This window comes from Molothrus ater, chromosome 7, assembly GCF_012460135.2.
Source record: "Molothrus ater isolate BHLD 08-10-18 breed brown headed cowbird chromosome 7, BPBGC_Mater_1.1, whole genome shotgun sequence".
NCBI lineage: Eukaryota > Metazoa > Chordata > Aves > Passeriformes > Icteridae > Molothrus > Molothrus ater.
This window is the reverse complement of record NC_050484.2, coordinates 19,464,159-19,486,037: the sequence shown is the minus strand read 5'-3', so window position 1 is coordinate 19,486,037 and position 21,879 is coordinate 19,464,159. Positions and strand designations below refer to the sequence as shown.

General features: G+C 35.8%; 1 protein-coding gene across 3 annotated transcripts in view; it reads left to right on the top strand.

Moving 5' to 3' along the window:
- B3GALT1 (beta-1,3-galactosyltransferase 1) overlaps nt 1-21,879 on the top strand; it is a 174,344-nt gene that overhangs the window by 75,953 nt on the left and 76,512 nt on the right. For all 3 annotated transcript variants that reach the window (XM_036386403.2, XM_036386399.2, XM_036386402.2), the window contains exon 2: nt 1,854-1,993. The gene's annotated coding sequence lies outside the window, so the exon portion shown is untranslated. The remainder of the gene's footprint in view (nt 1-1,853; nt 1,994-21,879) is intronic.

Here is a 21,879-nt window from a genome sequence, read left to right as displayed (position 1 = left end):
CCAAAGTTTTTCTTGGCTCTACCTCCCAGATGAGCTGTGTTTGTACATGGCCTTCTGACACAATCTATAAAACAATTTTTTTCCAAGTTTTAGGAGGTTTGCTGTCATCAACAGACAGGTTTGGTCCCAGTGTACTGGAACCACAACAGACAGTCACCTTTTCCAGCAGGTTTGCCTTGCAGCTAAAAGTAACAGCAGCAGCTGCTTTTGTTGTCAGAAGTAAATATACTTCTCACCTTCAGTCTCTGCCTTTCTCAGCACTGAGGGGGTGGGGACTTGACAGATGGTTCCTGCTATGAAATTGCAGATAAAATGGTATTTGGTGTATGGCATAAATTTCCAGGCAAATAAGAATGTTTTTCATTTAATATCATCCCTGTGAAAAGCTGGATACTTAATAAAATGTGGCATGCTCTAAGGCAACACATCTTACATGTTAAAGTGTATGAGGATGAGCCTCGTGGCAGAGCTCCCTGATAAATGATGCACAAGGCAACTTTTACTTGTCATAAGTGAGTTTTGATGTCTGTGTTTATTATATGTAAAGCTTTTTTGTAATCAGACAAAAGGAAACACAAATCCTAATTCTACTCTTTTTAAGCTAATTACATCTTCTATTCTGTCCACTGTACAATATTTGGGTGTCTGAGCCACAGAAAGCTGCCAGTCCAGGCCCAGCTGTGAGGCGCACTTGTGCAGAGGTTTGTGCAGTCCTTAAGACTGGACACTCAAGGATTCCTTGCATTGAAGGTAGAACCATTTAAAGAAATCCATTTTAAGTACTTCTATGCTTTTTGTCTTCATTCTGACACAAATCCTACTGGAAAAGGGTCAAAATATATAGCTACTGTCCTTCTCAAGCAAATAAAATTCCTTGCCACTACTGTAAACTCCCAGTTTTAATTCTTTTTCATATCTGGTTGTATGACAAAAATGTGTTGTTTCAAATAGTCTTCATCAGATTCTACTAAGAGATGTTTATCTTGGACTTACTTAAAGAAGTCAGAGGTTTAGAAGTAAGAATGTTGGTAATAGTTAAGGTCATAACACAGGACTGTAAAATTTTAATTTACAAATTCTCACCCAAAGGCATGATTACTCAAAGCAAAGGTGGGGAAAAGATGCCAAAGAGATGGAAAAGGGATTGTTTGGAACTGGAAAAAGCCAAGATATAAGTTCTGGGAGAAAAAAACAACCGCAACAAAAAGAAACAAAAAACCCATCAAACAAACAAACCCCACAACCCCCCAAAGAACAAAACAAACCAAAACACACCACCAAAAAACATCAAAGAATGATAAACCACAAAACAGAACAGATGAATCTTAGAACCACAGTTCACAAAATTGCCATTTGCAACTTAAGGATATCAGAATTCTTTGAAAATCACTGAACTTTGCAGAGGTGTCTCAGATAGGCACCTTGTAAACTTCAAGACCAGGCCTAAAAGAAATCAAGTCAGTGCTGCAAGTAAACTCATCTGTGACACCTCTGAGCATCAATGGGCACTCTAAAGGTGTTGTTTGGGCTTCCAGAGGACAACTTGACAAACACTTGTATTCTCTGTTTCTCATAAATATGCATTTTCTGTTTTAAGACACACATTATTTCTACATGTTTGTGTTGACACATTTTGTGAAAAAAATGTATATAAATAGGTTTTGTGCATGAAATTAAGTTGTTAGTAGCATAAAATTATGTCAGTATTCATATCTGCAAACTTATTACTTCAGTACTTGACCCCAAGTCTCTAATAGTTCTATCTCCGTTTTCATGGAAGACAGAAAAAAACGCAATGAAACAAGAAGTCTGTCATTTACACATATGTAACTCATGCATTTTTGTCAATGCAGGTTTTTCAATATAGAGTTCACACTGGTTTCATATGTGATGAGGAGACAAGCAAACAGTGGAGAACAGCAGTAGATGCGATGCAGATAAGCAAGAAAGAAAAATTAAGGACGAAAAGACAGAGCTGTTTCTAAAAAATCAGGTAAGGAATTCAGGTGATTCTCTATCAAAGTGTAAAATGTACACATAATTGTGCCAAATAGTTTATCCTGCCCTTCCTAGTATTTCTGAGAATTCCTTCTATATGTGTCTGTATATATATACATATATAGGACATATATACACACACAATACATATAACCCTACTAACCCCCAATCACACAATGAATCTCCTTTTTGAGCAAAATTGCCGTTACTCTCAGTGCAAATACTTATATATTGCTGGTATCCTACAGTTCTTTTAATAAAATCAATTTCCTGTATTTCATTTTATTTCCTTTAAATAAACCATTGTACTAGTTGCTACAGGAAGCCAATTGAGTAGTGGTTGGACAGAGGAGTAAAAGGGAGTTGTGCTGTGTATGCTCCTGTTCCCTCCCAACAGCCCCAAGTTCTCAAACCTTACAATGTCCTGTCCTCAAACCCTTGGGGCATTACAAGCACACTGCAGAAAAGCACCATCTGCTATCACCCACCCCTCCCTTCATACAGGTGACAGGTGGAAAGTTCGTTTAGAGCTTGAGCACACTAAGATTTCCTAAGCATGACCAGAGAGGAGTAGAAATATATTTACCAAAGACCAAATCTGGACAAACAGGGAAGAACAATTAATCCTTTCTTCATCTGCTCTCCTGCTTTGGAGAAAAGTTGCTGCACCACTTATAGTGTCACAATGGGAGCATAAACGTGGTGGAGACTGTATAACCTCTATTCCCTAAAACAAACTGGACACTGGGCTCACTGCACATTACCTGATGGAACTGTTCACAACAGAAACATCCTATAAACTTTTTAGTGATACTTACTTTCAGAATAGTCTGAAATTGTATTTTTGTCACAAACAGAAGATGAAAAGAAAACTACAGCTAAACATTAGAAATCTATCTACTTAATCAATACCTCTCCCTTCCACTCACAAAACTAAAGCTAACCTAAGATGCTGGTATAGCAACAGACATGAAGTATTAAGAAATGGTTACTTACAGGGTTTTGCATTCCTAAGTAACACCATCAGCTTATCACACCAATTTAGTATATCCACAAAGCTGAAATTCCTTTAGAGTTTGGCCCTCTAAGTACTTTAACTCATCTACAAAATCCTTATTTATGCTAATATTTAGTTTTCAGAGAACAGCATCTAACGCTTCCAGACAGCATGCTTCAGAAGACCGACTCCAAACCTATGGATATTTAAAACTGAAAAAACACATTCTTGAATTCCCAAGAGCTCTAAAGACATGAAAAAATACAACAGTCCTTAGCCAAGCCTCACAAACTATACAAAACTCATTATTACTGTTAACATATCAATTATGTGCTGCGCAATTCATGATAACACAATACTCTGCTGATAACAACTTTGTGGAGTTTGGGAGGACTGCCACACGTTGGGACATCCTGCCACTTCCAGGTGTGCTGTTGACTGATGGCTGCTGCATGTTTGCAGAGTATCAGCAAGGATGCCTCCAATGGGAGAAGCAGCATCATACAGCTGGAGTTTCTCTAAGACATGCAATATTCATCAGTTACAAACTTGGGAATGTCACACTGTAAAAGCTAAATGATAAAGACACTGCATGGTGTTACAGCTGATTCCATTTGTCATATGGTATGTTATTATTTTGCATTACCCTGGGGAGGGCAATAAAAGGGAAAGAACAGAACACACTCAAGGCATATAGAAAAACAAGGGCAAATTGCATAGTTCTTAATTATATCAATAAGATCTGTAACTGAAACAGAGATGCAGCTAAATAATGAGTTGAAAGTGCAATACACTACTTTCCAGCTACTGAAAAGCAAAAAACTCTATCAGGAATATTTTAACAGGAAGAAATTGCCAGCCACTACATGTAGAGGTGTAGAGACAACATTAAAGCAGATTTGACTTAAAAGTCAGCAAATGCTATGTGCAATGCTACACATATTCCCAAAATATGGCTTTACATCTAAGATAATTTTACATGGGGTAGGCTGGAGAAAACATTTCAGTAATCTCTAAATGAGATTCCATAGGCACAGCTATAATAAAACCAATAAATGAACTATTAAAACAATAAAGTGGGAGCTATTTGCTGAAAACAGTTAAAGTAAAACAATAATTAATTATGTCCATTTGATATCAGGTAAGTGAGCTGTCCCTAGGACCTAAGAAATTTCAAAACAAACAACAACTCCACATTTAAAAAGGCTTTCTCTTTACAATATATCAGAATTCACAAGCAGAATTCTGACTGAAACAAAATCCAGCCCAGTTTAGATCATTCTTTGGGAGCTATTATTCAGTCACCACTGAAATTTTAAATGAGAAATATTGTGATACCAAATACCAGAAACATACAGGCCTGCTGGTTTTAGGAGTAGTTTGGCTCTAAATGCCACAGTCTATTAAATAAGAAATTTTAAGATCTGTTAAAAGAACAGAATATTTTCAAATTATTCATGATAATTGTGCACTATTTCAGATGACATCTTCAAATCTGTCATCTATTCAAGTGTTCCATTTGAGCAGCCAAAAAGTAGATTGCTCCATTTAGCCAGAACTCTAGCAGGATTAAAGCAGATGGACTCTATTAATTCCAAATATTTCCTATTATGGGTTATGCAGTGTGCTTTCGTGTTAGTTTTTACCAGCTATTAGGAAGATTTTTTTTTAATAAGTCATTTAAGTGTCTCAATGCCATTTGAAGAAAACAGAAGCTCACAGTTGAGTAAATAGAGGATCATGGCTGTATGGCCCTTGCTAGCTTGTATTCACTACCAAAACCCACTGGGGGCAGTTTACCAGTCTCAAGGTTTACCACAGCTCTGGTTAACACCTGTAAATACTTGCTGCCCAGTAATGGTAGGAGAGGCCAAGCTGTAATTGCTGTGCAAATTACTGCATCCATTTTCATCTTTCAGCTAATGATAACACCAACTTATGACACATTCTCCAGTGACTTATCAAAATTGATGAAGTTTTCACACATTTATTTCAGTGTATGTGCCATTCATACTTCGGTTCCAGCCATAAAAAAGGCTGGTGGCAGAAATGACTGATGTCACTAAATGAAGGTTATTATTCAGTGAGAGATAAAGAACAAAAGGGAGGGAAAAAGCCAGTTCTCACTACTATACTCAAGGGTGTTCCTTGCTAAGCAAGCAGGAATCTTGAATATGACTTAACAGACAGCTCAAGTTTAAAGACACACTGTTGGAAATAGACTTGCTCAATTACCAAATATTCTTCTGTTATTATCTTCTTTAAAGGAAATCTGTTTATTATTACATGACAGAGCAATATTTGTATATTTTTTGTTCTAAGAATGAATTTAATTCCATATTAATGAAAGATAACTAGTGTTTGACAGAATTAGTGTTTACCTTAGCCTACTACATTGGGAATTCAAAACTAAGTTTTAAATACTTTGATTTCTGCTATTCTGATAAACTCTGTCACCTTGACAACAACCATAAATGAATGCATTAGTTATGATAAATTTTCAGAGCAGCAGTTCTAAATTTGGAATGGAAAGTATCTTTTTAAAATACTTAGTAATTTCTTCTGGAAAGACAGAAATGTTTAATTAAATGTGGGAAATAGAATGTCAGTATGAATTCTTCAGACTAAAATCTTATCATATCTTATCATAGCATGGTTATTATTTCTACTACTATTTTTTACAAAATTTACAAATTATTCAAGTTTCACATTGAAAAACTCAGAAAAACATCAAGAAAATGATAAATGATAGAGTTTGGGAGTTGAAGTCAAGGAAAGAATCATGTTCCAAAGCTTTGTCATGATGAAGTTTTTTCTGCTAGTCCAATTCATTTAGGCACTTACTTTTTTTATTAATTGATCATGACCATACTATAGTATAATATTGATTATCTTACGTGTGTTCACTTTCAATGTGTTCAGTTGGAAATGCTGGTAGGCCAAGAATTTGCTGTGTTTCAGAGGAAGAACAGTCAATTACATTCAGCAAGAAGATCAGAAATAAGGTATTTTTATCCAACCACAGTTTTTAAGTAAGCAAGGTTGACAGGTGGTAATATCTTAAGAGGATTTCAGAGATGACAGAATCTTAAAGATGTAACCTATTCAAGAGTACACTGACCACTATAAAACCATCCTGTCAATTACACACACGTTGCTTTTTAGTGAAAATGCAGCATTTGAAAATTTGGAAAAATGGTTATGTAAATAATAAACTGGTTATATAAATATTAACTGGAATAATAAAATTGCTAGTACAGTCAACTCTGACTTTCACTTCCAGAGGCACTACTAAATCCAATTTTATAAATACACCTCTATTCAAAAACTTGAAAAATAAGCAACTGCTCTGTGCCTTAGAGGTGCCTCAGACCTAGCTAAACACAATTTGTGTATATTTTAGGCCTGCCTTCTTTTGATATATAGTTCAGTTGTCAACTCTTATAACGTTTCTTCTAAAAAGATACTCTGCTGGATATTTGCAGTACATTATGAACAGATGTTATACCCACTCTGCTAATTTGTGTTAGAGTACTTGTCTCTTCACTGGATTATTAAGTGTTGAAACCATGAGTGAACAATAGTATAGTACAGAAAATATTTAGGATTTCATTGCTTTTTCTAAATGAAGTTATTCACAGCTGGTGCTTCCAAATTCTTCCTTAGTCCTCTTCCTTATTTTGCTTCCAAAATGCTTCATCAATGCTTCCTCATTCTAAATCTAAGTCTTATTAAGGCAGCAAAAGCTGACAGACTCTTAAGGTAAACAAATGGAAAAGACTCAAATCCTGATCACTCAGAATGAGTTTCTGTAGCTCAGAAGAAACCTCACTATCATTTGAGAGTAAGGGCCACAATATGCCCTTAACAGTCCAGCAATGTTATTTGTTATTTTTAGGGGAAATTTTCAGTAAGCAGATCCCATTTTGCAAGCAAGGCCTTTTAACTGCCATGTGTACAATGCACAAATGGCCAATCCACTCACGAGAACTGAACAGCTCCCTGTGCCCTCATTCCCACAGATGTATCTCTGTGGTTTTTGATATAAAGGAAAACAATTATTTGAAGTAAACAACAGAATCTGAAAAATTAACAAGATGAAAAGTATAGAACAGTGTTTTCTGAGCAAGACTCTGCCACCCTTCTTTATGCCCTCATCTCCAAGAACATTACACCTGATCAAGCTGCATCCTAAAAGCAACATTAATTGCCTTCCTGGAACAGACTAGTAAACTGCATGCTCAGATGATCTCTATAATTTCTTATTTTTAAAGCCAGTGACTGCAATAACATCATGCTAGCAACAATTACAGTATAAATCCTACATAACTGTAGAGAAATAAACCTGCACAGCACCTAAGCCTCCATCAAAATGCAATAAAGTGGGAGGTTTTTTTTAAACTGGAAAATGTAACATTGAGCAGGACTGAAAATACCCTTTTGTAACTCCCTGCTTATCCAGCAAAAGACAGTCTGATTTCTAAAAAGTGAGCTAAAATGTAAGAGATATAAATTCCTTTTAGCTGTTTAGAATATTTTTTTTTGACATTGCAAATGACAGTAAGTGTGATTAATGGTTGCTGATAATTGGAGTTTCATTTGAGCGGTTATTACTTGTCAGTGACAATTAATAGCTCCACAGACCCCCCATTCATTTCACAATATTAAAGAATGATGGCTTGTGGGAATTATGCTAAACTAGCATATTCAATTAGATTTTGAATTTTATAGTATATTGAATAACAGTTTATGGTTTTATAATAGCAGTGATGGTTTATTGTTGCATGGTAATCACTCTCATTACATGTATGCATATCTGGAGATTTACAATTTCTATACCCATTAAAATTACTCAATTACATGTTAACATTTCTTTAAAGCTATACAGTGCTTTGGTCTTTATCAGTAAAGATAATTTTTAATGACAGTTACATTGTTTTTTTCCCAGTATTTGATGGGCAAGATGCAATGTTTAAGGGATGCAAAAGCAGCTCATGCTCCTTGGTACCAAGCACCAGCTGGACTGACACCTGGGATGGCCACCCAGCTGCAAGCATCCTGCTACAGCTGGCTGGACTGTACATAGCAGGCACTCATTGTGTCATCTGATCACTCCCCAGAATGGTAGGAAGAGAGGAGGGAAACCTTCAGTAAAGGGAAAGATACAGTTTTTGGAGAATCACCTCCAAACTTGAGAAGTATCCTCACCTTTGGCCTTTTCTCCAGTAAAAAAAAGAAAACTGCAAAACTTCCTGCAGTCTGAAGAGGGAAAAAGCCAAAAAATAACCACAAAGCACTTCAACAGGAAGGGAGAAGGAATCATTACTGGCAGAGAGAAGCCCATGACAGAGAAAGAGCTATGTAAAATAAAGTTGACAGAAAATGTTATCTGGATCAGGACAAAATGGTGCATAGAGTTTAATGTGAGAGACTGGAAAGGGTATTTTTTTTTTTAATGTGACAACATAAAATTTAATAGAACAATTTTTAAAGTTTCTTAACTGAGAAAGCAGTTAAGTTTCTTAACTGAGAAAGCAGCAGGCTCTGAGGTTTAACATCCTCATAAGATAAATCTTAAAAATGTAAGTATACTAATAAAAATCCTGCCACTCAGGAAGCCAGTGCATTTCTAACACAGACATCTATATTGTCAGGATGATGACATCTATGATGTCACAGATGATTCAATAAAGTTTAATAAAGTGGGAAAAGGGACAAAGTGGAGAAAGAGCTTTATAAAGTTAAGGCACCTACTGATTTCACTTGCATGAGTGCTTTGGTGTAGGAATTTTCTTGACTTCAATTTTCTGATGCAGAGAATACCAACTGTATGAGAATACTGTAAAGAAATGTTTTTTCTGCTTTGACTCTTATTTCAACATGCTCCTAAAGCCTACTGATAATTTTACTTTTCTACTTTACTCTTAGAAAAATTATCTAATATACCTCCCAAATAAAGAACATTCAACTAATTCAGTCTTGTAATTTTCTTCCAAACAAGGAAGTTATCCTAGTGTAATACAAGGTAAGATGAGAACCTATCTCACAAAGCACTGAATTATTTTAGCAAGCTAATTTTTTTTTTATTAAATTTATCCCTAAATTAAGGGAAGAGTCAACAGTAAAAATTATTTATGATAATTCTAGCAAAATTCCAAGTCAAAACTGCCACCCATTACACATTCTATTTTATGGAATAATTCTCCACCCAGCAGTGAACATTTCCAAGTCAATGCTAAACTCGGAATGAAGTCAATGAGAACAGGATCAAGACCTTTCTTATTACTATTTGATTAGTTTGTACAGGTTTGCAAAGGCAGAAAATTACTGTTGGTGATAGGGGAACCTCCAATTATGTACTTGTTTGTTTTACTGGAAAAATCATAATATGAAAGTTTGGTTGATTATAGAGATATATGTAAAACCTCTCTGACTTACTTGACATGTGGCCTTTGGACCATCTGTTCAGAAATATTTTTTCTTATGTTTTCAAGATACTACTATTAGTTATTTGTTGTATATTAGCACTTCACAGCTCTAATTAGCATTTGTTCTACTTTGGCAGAGACTCTATAGACCAGGTGAAACCAAGTGCAGAATAAGCTGGGACTAAAAAAACTAACCAGCTTTGCAATTCCCAAAGTAAATTTTGGCTAAGTGTAGATTAGGTGGCTTTTTAGACCAGTTGTTTTTCTTATAATTTCTTTTCAATTCCCAATGCTATCTGGAAAATGAAATTTAAGGAAAAAAAAAGAAGACATTAAATTCAATTATGACGTAAAAAATCATGACTAAGGAGAACGAAGTACATGGCACACATATCAGTAATCTGATGGAACAGGACAAGGGAGTTCAAAAAAGCAATTCAGTTCTATTCTTTGATCCAATTTAATGAAACTTTAATCTTTCTATTGTAAAACACAAATTCAGGCATTGCAATGCCTGTAGATACAATTCTAATGTCTTATTCAGACAAATCATTTTCGCTGGTCAGTAACTCTCAGGTTTGATAATATCAACAAAGAGAGTCCTATAAAATGTGTCCCATTTCCAACGCTGAATTTATCAGGTGGGCCTTCCTTAAGAACTTCTGGCAACATCATATAATGCATATCAGTAATTCAATTACTATTTTAATATATAGTATTTTATTTATTAACACAAAAGGGAACTAGATATTTCCTTAAAGTAAACTCCAGAGTGTAGATTCCCAGTTTCTGTGTGCCTTGCTCCTTCTCAAGTACCCAACAGTTTTAGTATGCCTTGGCCCATAAGATAATTCAAAAATTCAATAGTATAAAATTCATCAGAACATGTAGGCAAAAATTTAGAAGCTGAAACATGCATTTTCTGCTTTGAAGAATTGTTTGTTGTTTTGTTTTTTACTATGAATAGCACCTGTAAGTATTGAGCATAGCAAAGCCAAGCAAGAACATAAGCTGGAAGCAGAAAAGATGAACAGGCCACACAAATACTATTTTATTCAAATGAAATTGAGGTTGTCTGAGTATGTTTTATAAACTTAGACAAAACATCTGCTAGAAAAGCTTTCACTAAACCATCAGCTTCTACATCTTTTCAGAGGATATATATTCTAGTGGCTTTGTCCAGAAAACTAATTATATTACTATGAAGTGAAATGGGAAAGAATTGCCCCACATGCTCTGGAAGACTACAACATCAGAGATAAAGATTGTCTTAACCATTACTCTAAAACCTATGCATTTTTTAGAATTTGTGGGGTTTTTGCTTTTTTACTAGTCATAAGAATTATAATGAATGTAGCGCTGTAGATTTTGACCTAATAGAAGAAACCAAAAATTTAACAATATACTGCTGCTGTGTTTATGCTTACAGTTCGTAGCTTCATTCCTGAACTTCAGAAGAAGCAAGATTCTTTAGCCTACACTGTTGGTGTAAAAATTCTCTCTCCCCTACTTCTGCCTTGCAAATAAAAAAAAGCCCCAACAACTTCAAAAAGAGTTTGGCTACAATTTTCAATAGAAGGCTCATTAATATTTGCTGTCATTTCACAGCAGGAAAGACCACACAATTATATTAAGTTTTCAACTGCTGCTATATTAACATCATTGCTATGCTTATCAGGTGCATGAGTTTCACACATAAGCCTTCTCAGATTCGTTCTTCTTACTTTCTATAACTTATGTTCAATAAGCAGACAAAAGTTTCTCTGAGCTATTCTACAGGAGGTAATTGTTCTACACTCTCTGCAGTTTCCTCTCCAGCACTTAACATACATCAGTTGCTAAGTGTTTATTAATTAGTGCACTTGCAGTTCAGTCTCTTAATGAGTGAAATTAGATTTTGTGGCTTTAACCTAGAAGAACATGGACTGAAAACACACACGTATATAAACAGGTCAAATTACTTCCTTGGCACGTGGGAGAGGGAGTTGTAGACTTGACTTTTATTGCAGGTGGCACTTGACTTGATGTTCACTGATTGTATCAATGACTAGAACGATCGCACCAAACACTGGCAAGTATGCCCTCTCCTCTCATGGAAAAACTATTTATCCACTCCTACAAGGGGCTGTACCTCCGACAGTAAATGAGTCAATAATTAATCAATCACTCATTTGAATTCTGCTTACATTTGCCTGAAACTGACAGTCTTGGTGAGAGACAACTAACCAGTCTTGGAACACTGTCAGTGCTAGGAATGTACCACTTGAGTTCATTCATTTGGAAAGTTGAAGACTACATTGTTATCATTCCCCAGACTTGATTCAATAGCTCCTATTTACATGCACACACTGAAGAGAACAATTGTGGTTTCACCATTTTTACTAGAAATATTGCTGACACCTATGTGCATTAATCAAATTATGCCCAGAAACCTTGGAAACCACGATAAACACAACTGTTTGGAAATGTTCCAGCAAACAGATTTTTTCAAGATCTGTTTCCATAAACCAGAAGTATTTTCCTGAAGTGTTTTGTATTTTATGAATTTTCACTGAATGGAAGTCACATTGATAGGATCACTGTCTGGGCTTGTGACAGGTTGCTCCAGGAGATACAGAAATGTTTCAGATCTTTTTAGTTCTGAGCAAATATGATGTTTTGAGAAAAAATGGGATTAATTCATGCAAAATGGAAATATTTTAATAAGCTTTTTAAGGCATATTATTCCCCTTTTTCGTATCTGGTTCCCAAAGTAATATTGAGAATGACCTCTAAGAAGTACTTCAAATTTTGGGCTCTAGTAATGGCCACTTAAAGCCTTTATAATTCTGCAGGTAACTGCAGCTATATCATCATACAAACAAAAGAAAAAATCCCATCCCAAACACAAGAAGTTACAGATGCTTTTTCAGATACAGAATTAGTGCAACTTTCAAGAAATAATTTTTGCCCAAATTTTTTGTCAGCTTTGTTAAGTTTACCTGATATGCCTATGTCAGTTACAAATTGTGTCTACAAGAGCAGATTTTATCTTATGATTTGTATGACTATCAGTAGAGATAAAAACCCAGGAGAATAAAAGGCTTTTTATTCATGCTAGATAGGGAGCTTAATTAGCAGTAATTTAATTCTGAGAACAACTCTCACTTTATCTCCCTTATTTCACCAAAGAGCTACTGCTGAGATACTTTGCCATATTTTTTCCTTCCAATAGGAAGAAATGCACCTTGAGTTGTCCCTCTTCTCATTTTTATCACAAAGAATTTGTATTAAGTATTTACAGTGTTCCAAGATTAAAACAAAATAAACAAAGAAGAAAAATAAAACCACCCCCAAACAAAACAAAACACCACAAAAACAAACAACCAAAGCCACTAGAACCTCGTCTATAATTCATTGAGATTTGACTTTGATGAGGGTTCTTCCAGTTGAATTCACAAGGACACAAGGTGACCCAAAGTTTTTATGGAATTTTTTAGCCAGCTGGAATAAAAATAGCTGCTTTTTTAATATTTTTCCTTTTTTTTAAAGCAAAGTTCTTCATCTTCTCTAATTCTAAGCTGCAAATACCAGGAGGAGAACTGCACAGTAATTTATGAGTACCCAGAAACAATGAGTTTGCTGTATGGTTCTTCTGTAGGGAGTTACACTTCTGAGTTTCAGCTATGCAATATTTCAGAGTGAAGTGAACTTCATCACTGGAAGATGTCTTACAGAGGAGATCCCCCCTCAGCTACTTCTTGCAGAAATAGGCATCCTAGGCAAAGTATGTGTAAACTTTGGGCTACTGTCTGGCAGTTCAACAAGAAAGACAGAATACCTGTTAAATGTGCATTACTCAGATTCACCACTTTGAAATTAGTCATTTAAGGTTGGCTCTATTCAGTTCTTTCAGCCTATAAAAAACTGACAGATGGGGAAGCTGCACTACAGTTCAACAGAATAACACATTAGCTTCTAGAATTCTTCTACCTACATGCTCTGCCTGGCATCCCACTTCCTTGGAGGCCTGAATAGATTTGAATTGCTACCACACTAAAAAGCATAGCATTACATTCTATCAAATTGGCTGGTGGTCTCTGATTATTTCCTCTTGGAAGCAAGATTTAGAAAAGTCGTTTAATACAAACATTTACTTGTAAGAAGGCTCTCCTCATTATAAACCTCTCCTGTAAACACTATCAGATGGAATTTTTTTCATATTTTTCTACTGCAGCTATTTCTACTGCAGAACTCTGACGTTCTCTGAAATTTATTTCAGCCACTCTGCATGACTAAGACATTTTGTAAACTCAGAGCGTGAATATAGATTCAGATAATGTGATAAATTATGCAGAACATAATTGATGAGGAAATGGTTAAATGGGAAAAAAGGAACTGCAAAGTAAGTAAATTTGCATCAAATTCTAAACATTTTTATTGTCTATTATCATTTTGATTAATCAGTACAAGTATGCTTTGTTTCTTTTATTTCTCTGAAGGGAAGCAAGCAGACTATATTTCTTGGTAGCCTTCTTTTATTTTTAATTTACAATTAGAGTCTCTACTCTTAAATTGTAGGACTTGCTTTTCTAGAACATTTATAAAGATTTAGCTTCCTAAGTACTTGAAGTTATTGGCTATAAAAAACTTCATATATTCCACCAAGAAAGAGAAGCACAACGCATGCAGACTTTGTATCCCTCTGAATTAGAGCAAAGTGGCACTGAAATTTTCAGTAAAAGTAGTTGGTTTTGTTTAGAGAGTACTATTTCATCACTATTTCTGGTTAGAAACATTTCTGACTTTTAGCGTGGAAATGTAGCATTTGTGTTGGAAAGTCATTCTTTGGTAAGAATGTTTTCTGAGAGAAAATAACATACTTAAAATAAAATACTTAAACTGCATGTCAATATTTTTTCAAATGAGAAACAGCAGCAAAGGCATATGGGAATTTTGGGGGTTTTTTCAACTTTCTTTCAAAATGAATCTTAGTGGTAAAGCTGTATCATGTAAGACAGTGCTTCCCCAGAAGATGTCAAGGTATTTAAAAGACGTGTAGATGCTCTTTGGGACAGAGTTTATTGGTGGACTTGGCAGTGCTGGGTTAATGACTGGACTTGATGTTCTTAGAGGTATTTTCCAACCTAAATCCAGGATTCTAAGATATAGCTCTTGCCATAAAAAATTTCTATATTTCAAAAAGTAACAATCAGAAATAAATTATGTCTGCAAAAGGCTTCTCTATTGGTATTTTACTTGGAAAGCAATGGAAAAATCTAAAATTTCAAGACACAACAGTGTCTTTAATGGTCTACATTGCTTTTTTATTCAGACAGAAAAGTCTTCATCAGCAAATTGGTTAGTAATAACTCTAATAGCTCTCTAGGAATTCATTATACCAATAAACTATTTGTTAAATTAAATCATGTCAAATTACTGAAAAAAAATTCTCAAATGAGGGTTAAAGGCTGAGACTTCCAAAGGAAATCAGTTTTCAGTTATTACCTGCTATATGTGTAGGTTTTTGCTTCTTTAAAAAAAATTTAAGACTGTGTTGCATAAATTCCTTATTGTGCCTCATTATGCTGTATACTTGACTTGCAAATTGAATTCTCTGTGAAAGAACTTGATAATTGTTGTTCATGAGCTCTGTAATAAAACAGATTGGGATTTTTTTCCTATGATCCAACAATTTTCAATAGAATAGGTCCTTTATAAGACATATTTTAACACTCCTGTAGATTAATAATGTGTTAGCAGAAAAAGACAGGTTAAGCCTTGCTCAGTTATCCCTCCATTCCAATTACACTGTGACATTAAATCTTTGACATTTAATAACAAAGACCATTTCACCCATGGCTGCCTCAACTGCAGACAATTTATGAAACAGCATCCCCTCCTAAGAAACTATTCTAAAAGGTGGCCTTCTCACATGCTGATATGTCTAACTGCCCATGTAAATTAAATAAGTATGTAAAATTGGTCATCTTACACTTACCTCATGGTTTTGACTACAGAAAGAGGGGTTAAAGAGCTGGCATAAATTTTTTTTGTAAGTGCAGTAGTGTTAATGGACCAAAATAAGAAAGAAGCAGGGTACAAATGAAAGTATTTGCATGTACATATGTCTTATTTCTTTATAGTCTTTCACATTTTTAATTTAATTTACAGGTTTAAAAATCTTCAACTGTTTTTCAAAAACCTGCCATTAAACAACAATTTAGTGACACTACTAAATAAGCCTCTGAATTAAAACTAGTCTTGTCTCCTCAAGGCGAACTGAGTGACAAGGTGTAGGACCAGCTGAAGATGCTTTCCAGGACAAGCATACACACTCCTTATCACAGACTATAGGCAAAGAAATCTCAGCTAGCTGCTCATCTGGCTCCAAAAGTCAAAGATTCAGAGTTTGGTCTGAAATAATTAGCCTTGTTGAAGAGCAACTGACCTCAGGGTTTGGACTAGAACCTCCATGCATGACCAAGCAAAAATATACTAATGCATCAGCTGACTTGAGGATTGTCTTGAGGATTTTTGCAGCAAGTTCCACTACATGGTGGTGTAAAACAATACCCAAACCATTTCAATTACCTTCTGCCTCTAAAATAACAAGTATATTAAGTCAGGTGTATATAAGACTATCATTTTCATCTTTTCCTGAGAGAATTCAGAGAGAATATTGTGCAAGAAAAGCATTTTTGGCAAATACTATTCCCCCTGCAAAATGTTACAATTTTCTACCACCATGCACCCTAAAGAAAAACTGGACATAAGGTGCACTAAGTGTTGTTGAGTGCTTGCAGAAAATCTCACTTTGACCGCATTCAACTACTCTGGTTCTAGATGATGAACATAATGTGAGAGAGGTTTCCCTGTGTGAAGGGGGCATCAACAATGCCAAGAAACAGGCTGGAAAAGGCTAGACTTGTATACAGCAAGGGTACACATTTCAAGAGTTAATTTAAATTTATATTTTGCTTGAATACCTAGATAGTAAAACAGACTCTTGAAAGTATTGCAGTGCACATTTCTCTAGTCCTTTCTCATAGATTAACTGTTTCCCTTCCTACAGCAGTAGGACTTGCCATGGGTTTACTGTTTCCATAAATATTGATCAGTGGTTTCTCACCTGCAGAGGAAGGTGCAATGGTATCCTTTCCAACAGCCTTCAGCTGTGCAAAACAGTTATTTATCACATGCAGGAGGGCCTGCTAGTGTGGAACTGGCAGGCAGCTACAAGTGTTGGAAGTCCCACTGACTTTTTCCTTTGAAAACATGTTCCTTAAAGCTCCAAATGAGGAAATCATAATAATAATTATCAAATGCTTCAAAGTAATGCTAAACTGAGTTCTGAGGCTATGATGATACAGAAATAATTCACTATAAACATACATCCCTGATCCTCATATGGGAAGTTGGAAAATATTTATGATGAAGTACAATTAAAGTCTGATTCACTGCATTAAAGCTGATGAGGGTTCTACCCCTAACTTCCATGGCAGCAGTTCATAAAAATGTATTTACAGGGGAAAGCAAAAGTAATTAATATGTATGACTGCATGAATTCTTATATATACAGATATTATAGCTCAATACATTCCTGTTTTCCAAAGTCAATGCATCTGAAAAAAAGGCAACAATTTTGTCCTGTGTCTAATTTATTGTTCTTATCTTATTACAATATATTTTAATAATGTGTCTTCATGTTTCCCATAAGCTTTTTTTAATGTCTAAAAATGTCTTCAAGCTCTTCTATTTCTGCTATGAGTTAAATTTCTATATACATTATGGCCAAGTTTCTGCTAAAAAAAACAACAAAACTTATCTGTGAAACAGGAATTGAATTTCCTTACTCTACTTAAATGCCAGCAGTAATTACAACACAGGACTTTGTCTCATGCAATTTTTTTCACTTTTTAAACCAAGAATTAGAAGTTTCAAATTCAAATGAACGTATTATTTGGTTTATCTGAAAATGCAGAGTCAGATCCAATTAAACACAACTAACTTCAAAAACTGCCACCACTTCTGAGGGTGAATCATATTCCTGCCAACAATGGGAGAGTCTCTCCAAAGTCTCTCACCAGCCACAAACATCATTCAGCCCAGAGGGACCAGTTCTGCTGAGCTCCTAAATGCTGACATTGTCCAGTTAGTGTGGCTGCGGGTTATCTGTGCAAATGAAGCACAAGGGCTGTTCATCTCTATAAAGTTTCTTGGGCTTAAATGAGCAGAGGAACTGAAGGACCAGTGAACTGTAACTTGTATGGGACTGATGAACTCTGAGAAGGGAGGCAAGAGATGGCAACTAACTACTCCAATACAGAAATGGTGATCATAGAGCAGTTCTGTACCTTTAAACAGCATTAATTTTTTGTTTCTACAAAGACAGAATTGACAAATCCAACTCCTAAAAATACAACAGCACAGTCAGCTGGAGGATCCTGACAGAATATGCCAGAGAACTAAATAAGAATTTACATAAATGAAGCAATTAATGTATAAAAGCTACTTGTAGATCATAAATAAGTCAGTAATTAATGACATCTTGGTTTCCTTACAAGCTCCAACACTTTAAGACAGACCTTGTACTGAAGCAAAGTAGCTATTTTAGAATTTTTTTGCATTGAGGGTCCTCCAGAGAAAAGATTCAACAGGATAGTCCTGCAGAATATCTCACTAAGAAATCTTTTCTGTGATGCAACTGTAGTGCTATCTTGGCTTGTCTAACTGGACAGTTAGAACTTGAGAACTGAAGAAATAATTTGTCTCTATAGGTCATCTCCATGTGCTTATTGCCTGGAATTCTGCATTAAGATGTACAACTTTTTATATGTCATTTTAAATCAGCCTGCAGCAGGTATACAGTTATTTGAAGCTATATTCCAAACATTCAATTGAACAGAACCACACAGTCACAGAAAACCCATTCTGTCACCTAGACTGTCTATCCATTGAATAACTGGCCTAACCTGCCTCTCTGAGTGCTATGCTGAATTTTCCAGCTTTTATACTTAAGTACATTTCTTCAGATGCATAAAAGAACCCCTTGTTCTTCTGTAAAATCTGTTTCCTTTCATCTGAGAACTAAATAAAATATCTGGAAGTATGTGTAGGGAACAGAATGAGGAGAAGTGAATTTTGGCTATTTCTATGTTGAAGGAAACAGATATAGTAAAGAAGACTTCAAGGGCCCTAAAACCATAAAGAACCTTGCTTATGAGGTGAAAGGTGGAAAATTAAAAATTTCAGAGTAACATTTACAGACAGGAAGATTTTAATCAGCCTGAAAGCAGATGATTCTTCACCACTAAGTACTGTCTCCATGATAGCTGTAGTTCCATAACTATAATTAATCAGTAGCAGAACATATGCTGTTAAACCAACTACAATTTCTGAAAAAATGTAACATATTCAAAACACCATCTAATTTCACTAATCTCTATTTTTACAATATGCTCTAATAGGATTTAATGCTAGTAGTCTTTCAAGAAACAGATTTATCTAGGGAGTCAAGGCTAAAATATATTATTAACATGGATAAGAAGTTTTACATTCAGAAAGAAAAACCATGGCATATATCTGATTGTTTGATAAAAAATGTTTAAAAAAATCACATCAAGGTGAAGAGGAAAGTTTTGAAAGGATCTATACCAACAAACTACAAAAAACACTGATGTGTTGCTCAGTGATCCTCAGTAAAGCTGAGCAAGAAGTTTCAGACAAATTAGAGATTTAATTCTGTGTGTCCACTCCTGGATTGTAAGATAAAAACCATCTAATTGTTTTCTCAAGTAAATCAGAACTACTGATATGTCAGCTCCATGACTGTCAGCCTCCCTGCCCAACAAACATCTATGAGTTGCTCTAGTGAGGGCAACTCACTAGCTGGATGTCAGACAAACTGTTGAAAAATATTTTCACTTCTCTCACCTACCTTTATTTGCTCTTACCTCCTTTCCTTCCAGATATCACCATATCCACCATGGTAATGACTATTTTAAAGCACTGTCTCTCCTTTTGTCTGTTAATACTCATTTCACTTGGAAGGGGGTAACTTCATTCCATATTCCAGTTCCACCTTCTGCCCTCTGTGACTGTGCAATTATTTAAAAGTAAAAAGCTAAGAGGGATGCAAGTATTTTTAAAATCCAGTCTGTCATGCCTACACGCCTTCTCCAACAAATATCAGTCCTATCTCAAAGGTTAAAACTTTCTATTTTGTTGGGAATAAAAGCATTTAATCTGAACACATTCTCTTCTTCAGATGTCCACTTACAGCTGTGAAAAATTATTTTTATATAGCTTTACTTTTCAGCTATTTCACTGCTTTTAGCTCACAGAAAGAAAAAAAGGTGTATTCATTTGTCATCTGTATTTCAAATATCCTGCAGAAGTGTACTAGATAAAAAACTGAGAAAAAAAAAAAAAAAAACCTGACCTGACCAAATCTATGGTTTATATAAGTTCTTAAGAGCTGATTTTTCAATTAAGCAATTGCCAGAGCAAGCCATATCCAAGTACTCTCAAGTACTCTACGACAAACATAAGAAACTTAGTCTTGGACCAAGAGACTGAGACTTAGACACATTTCCACCTATAGTAAACATTAGCATTTCCATTCCTCCCTTCAAAGGGTGTAAAGAATGGCATTGTCACAGAACCAATTTTTCCATTATACCCTGGGAAAAAATGAAAAATTATGAAACAGAAGAATGCTTCTGTGAGATTGCTAATGTACAAGTGACTTGTGCTACAAAGACATAGGAAATTTTCATAACTGCCATTTGAGGAAGGGCAATGACACTGATTATTCTATCACAGACTAATCTGCACCTTGATGTGAAATTATGTTCCGGTGTGATAACCTGTGACCCCTAACAAGGATCGGACAGATGTGTCGCAGCTGGTTACTACATGAAAGCAGAAGGTACCTGTGTACCAAGTGACTGCTGTGTGGATGCAGGTGTGTTTGTAAAGCTGCACTGCTGCAGAAGATGCCTGGCAGAACAGAAGCATTACAGTCATATCAGTGTGGCCATGCTTCCAAAATAGTGTTTAACAAACGTCTTTTTCCTTTTTCTCCTTCCTGCTTAGGCCCATCTGATGTGAGGTATAGTCATGAGTTGAGCATATTACTGAGTGTGGGTAACACACAGAAAACAGAAGGCTGGGTCTCCCCCAGGCAGCCTGAGCTCATTCTGCCCATGCTCTTAGGGGGCTGGATACAAAGTCTGTCCTGCTCACACAATGCTCTGCTCTGGCTGTGCCTTGCTGCATCTGCTTGAGCACAGGCCCTTCAGGTGAGCTGCCACCAGCTCCACTCCCTCCATGACCCAGGAATGTCTATTTTAAGAGACTAGAAGAAAATTTAAAAATCAAAGAAGAAGGAAGGAGAGAGTACTGATAAGCTTGGTCTTCAAGAAGTTGGCAAGGACACAAGAGAGAACAAGAAGAAAAAAAAAAAGCTTCAGTAACAGGGGAGAGAAGAAATTATGGAAACTGTCCTGTCATGACAGGTCAGAAAAAAAGCTAGCAGCAGACCCAGAAATAAAAACTGATAGTGAAGCATGAGAAAGGGCAAATGAACTTTGCTTTGCAATGTGAGTGTGATGATGATAGGACATAGCAGAAGTGCAAGGAAAATAGCTGGATAATGAACCTAAGTAAGGGATGAATGATGAAGTGTTGGGAAGCTGGATATCATTGCTCTTTATTACAGTGTTGCAATTGAATAAGTTGTCAATCTCATGTGTGTAAGGCAGTGTTTCCTAAAGCATGAGTTGGGCATGACACCCTTGGAGGATTGTGTGGATGCTTTGTACTGCACACCCTAGATAGAACCTCCTGCAGCCCTCAGGACGTTTCATTCATAGAAGCAACTCTGCTTTTAATCTGGGTCACCTTTAACAGCAACCCCTCTCAATTCTCATTTCTCACTCAATTGGTGTCCTTCCATAAGTCTTCTCTTGTTCTGCTGCTGTGACTGCAATTCACAGAACACTGGATTATGCTATAGTTACCCATGTCTATTTGGACATGCATTTTAATGGATAGTCTGGATATAGCACCAGGTTAAATTCAGGGACACACTAACTGAATGTGAAGCACAACACAGAAAAGACAACATTCAAATGAGAGTTTGCATGCTAACACTGCAAGCGTATGAAATTCAAGAAACACATCTACCTTACACTTTGTTCCTCTCGAGGATAAATAGGCCTGACTCACTATTTGCTGATTGGACACCACCAGCACCATCTCAGGTGGATGAGCTTGGTAAACTACAGCTACTTAGATAGAAGAGACCTCACCCATCTGTTGGAAGAACAACAGGTCCTGAGTCAAGAGGCTCCCCGCACATTTCCTGTTCCATGGTGCTTATACAGGGTTTGCACTTATTCATTGATTGAGCAGCAAAGAATATTTTTTCTGTTTTCTGAGGCTTCTATGCCTCCATATGCTGCACTCAGA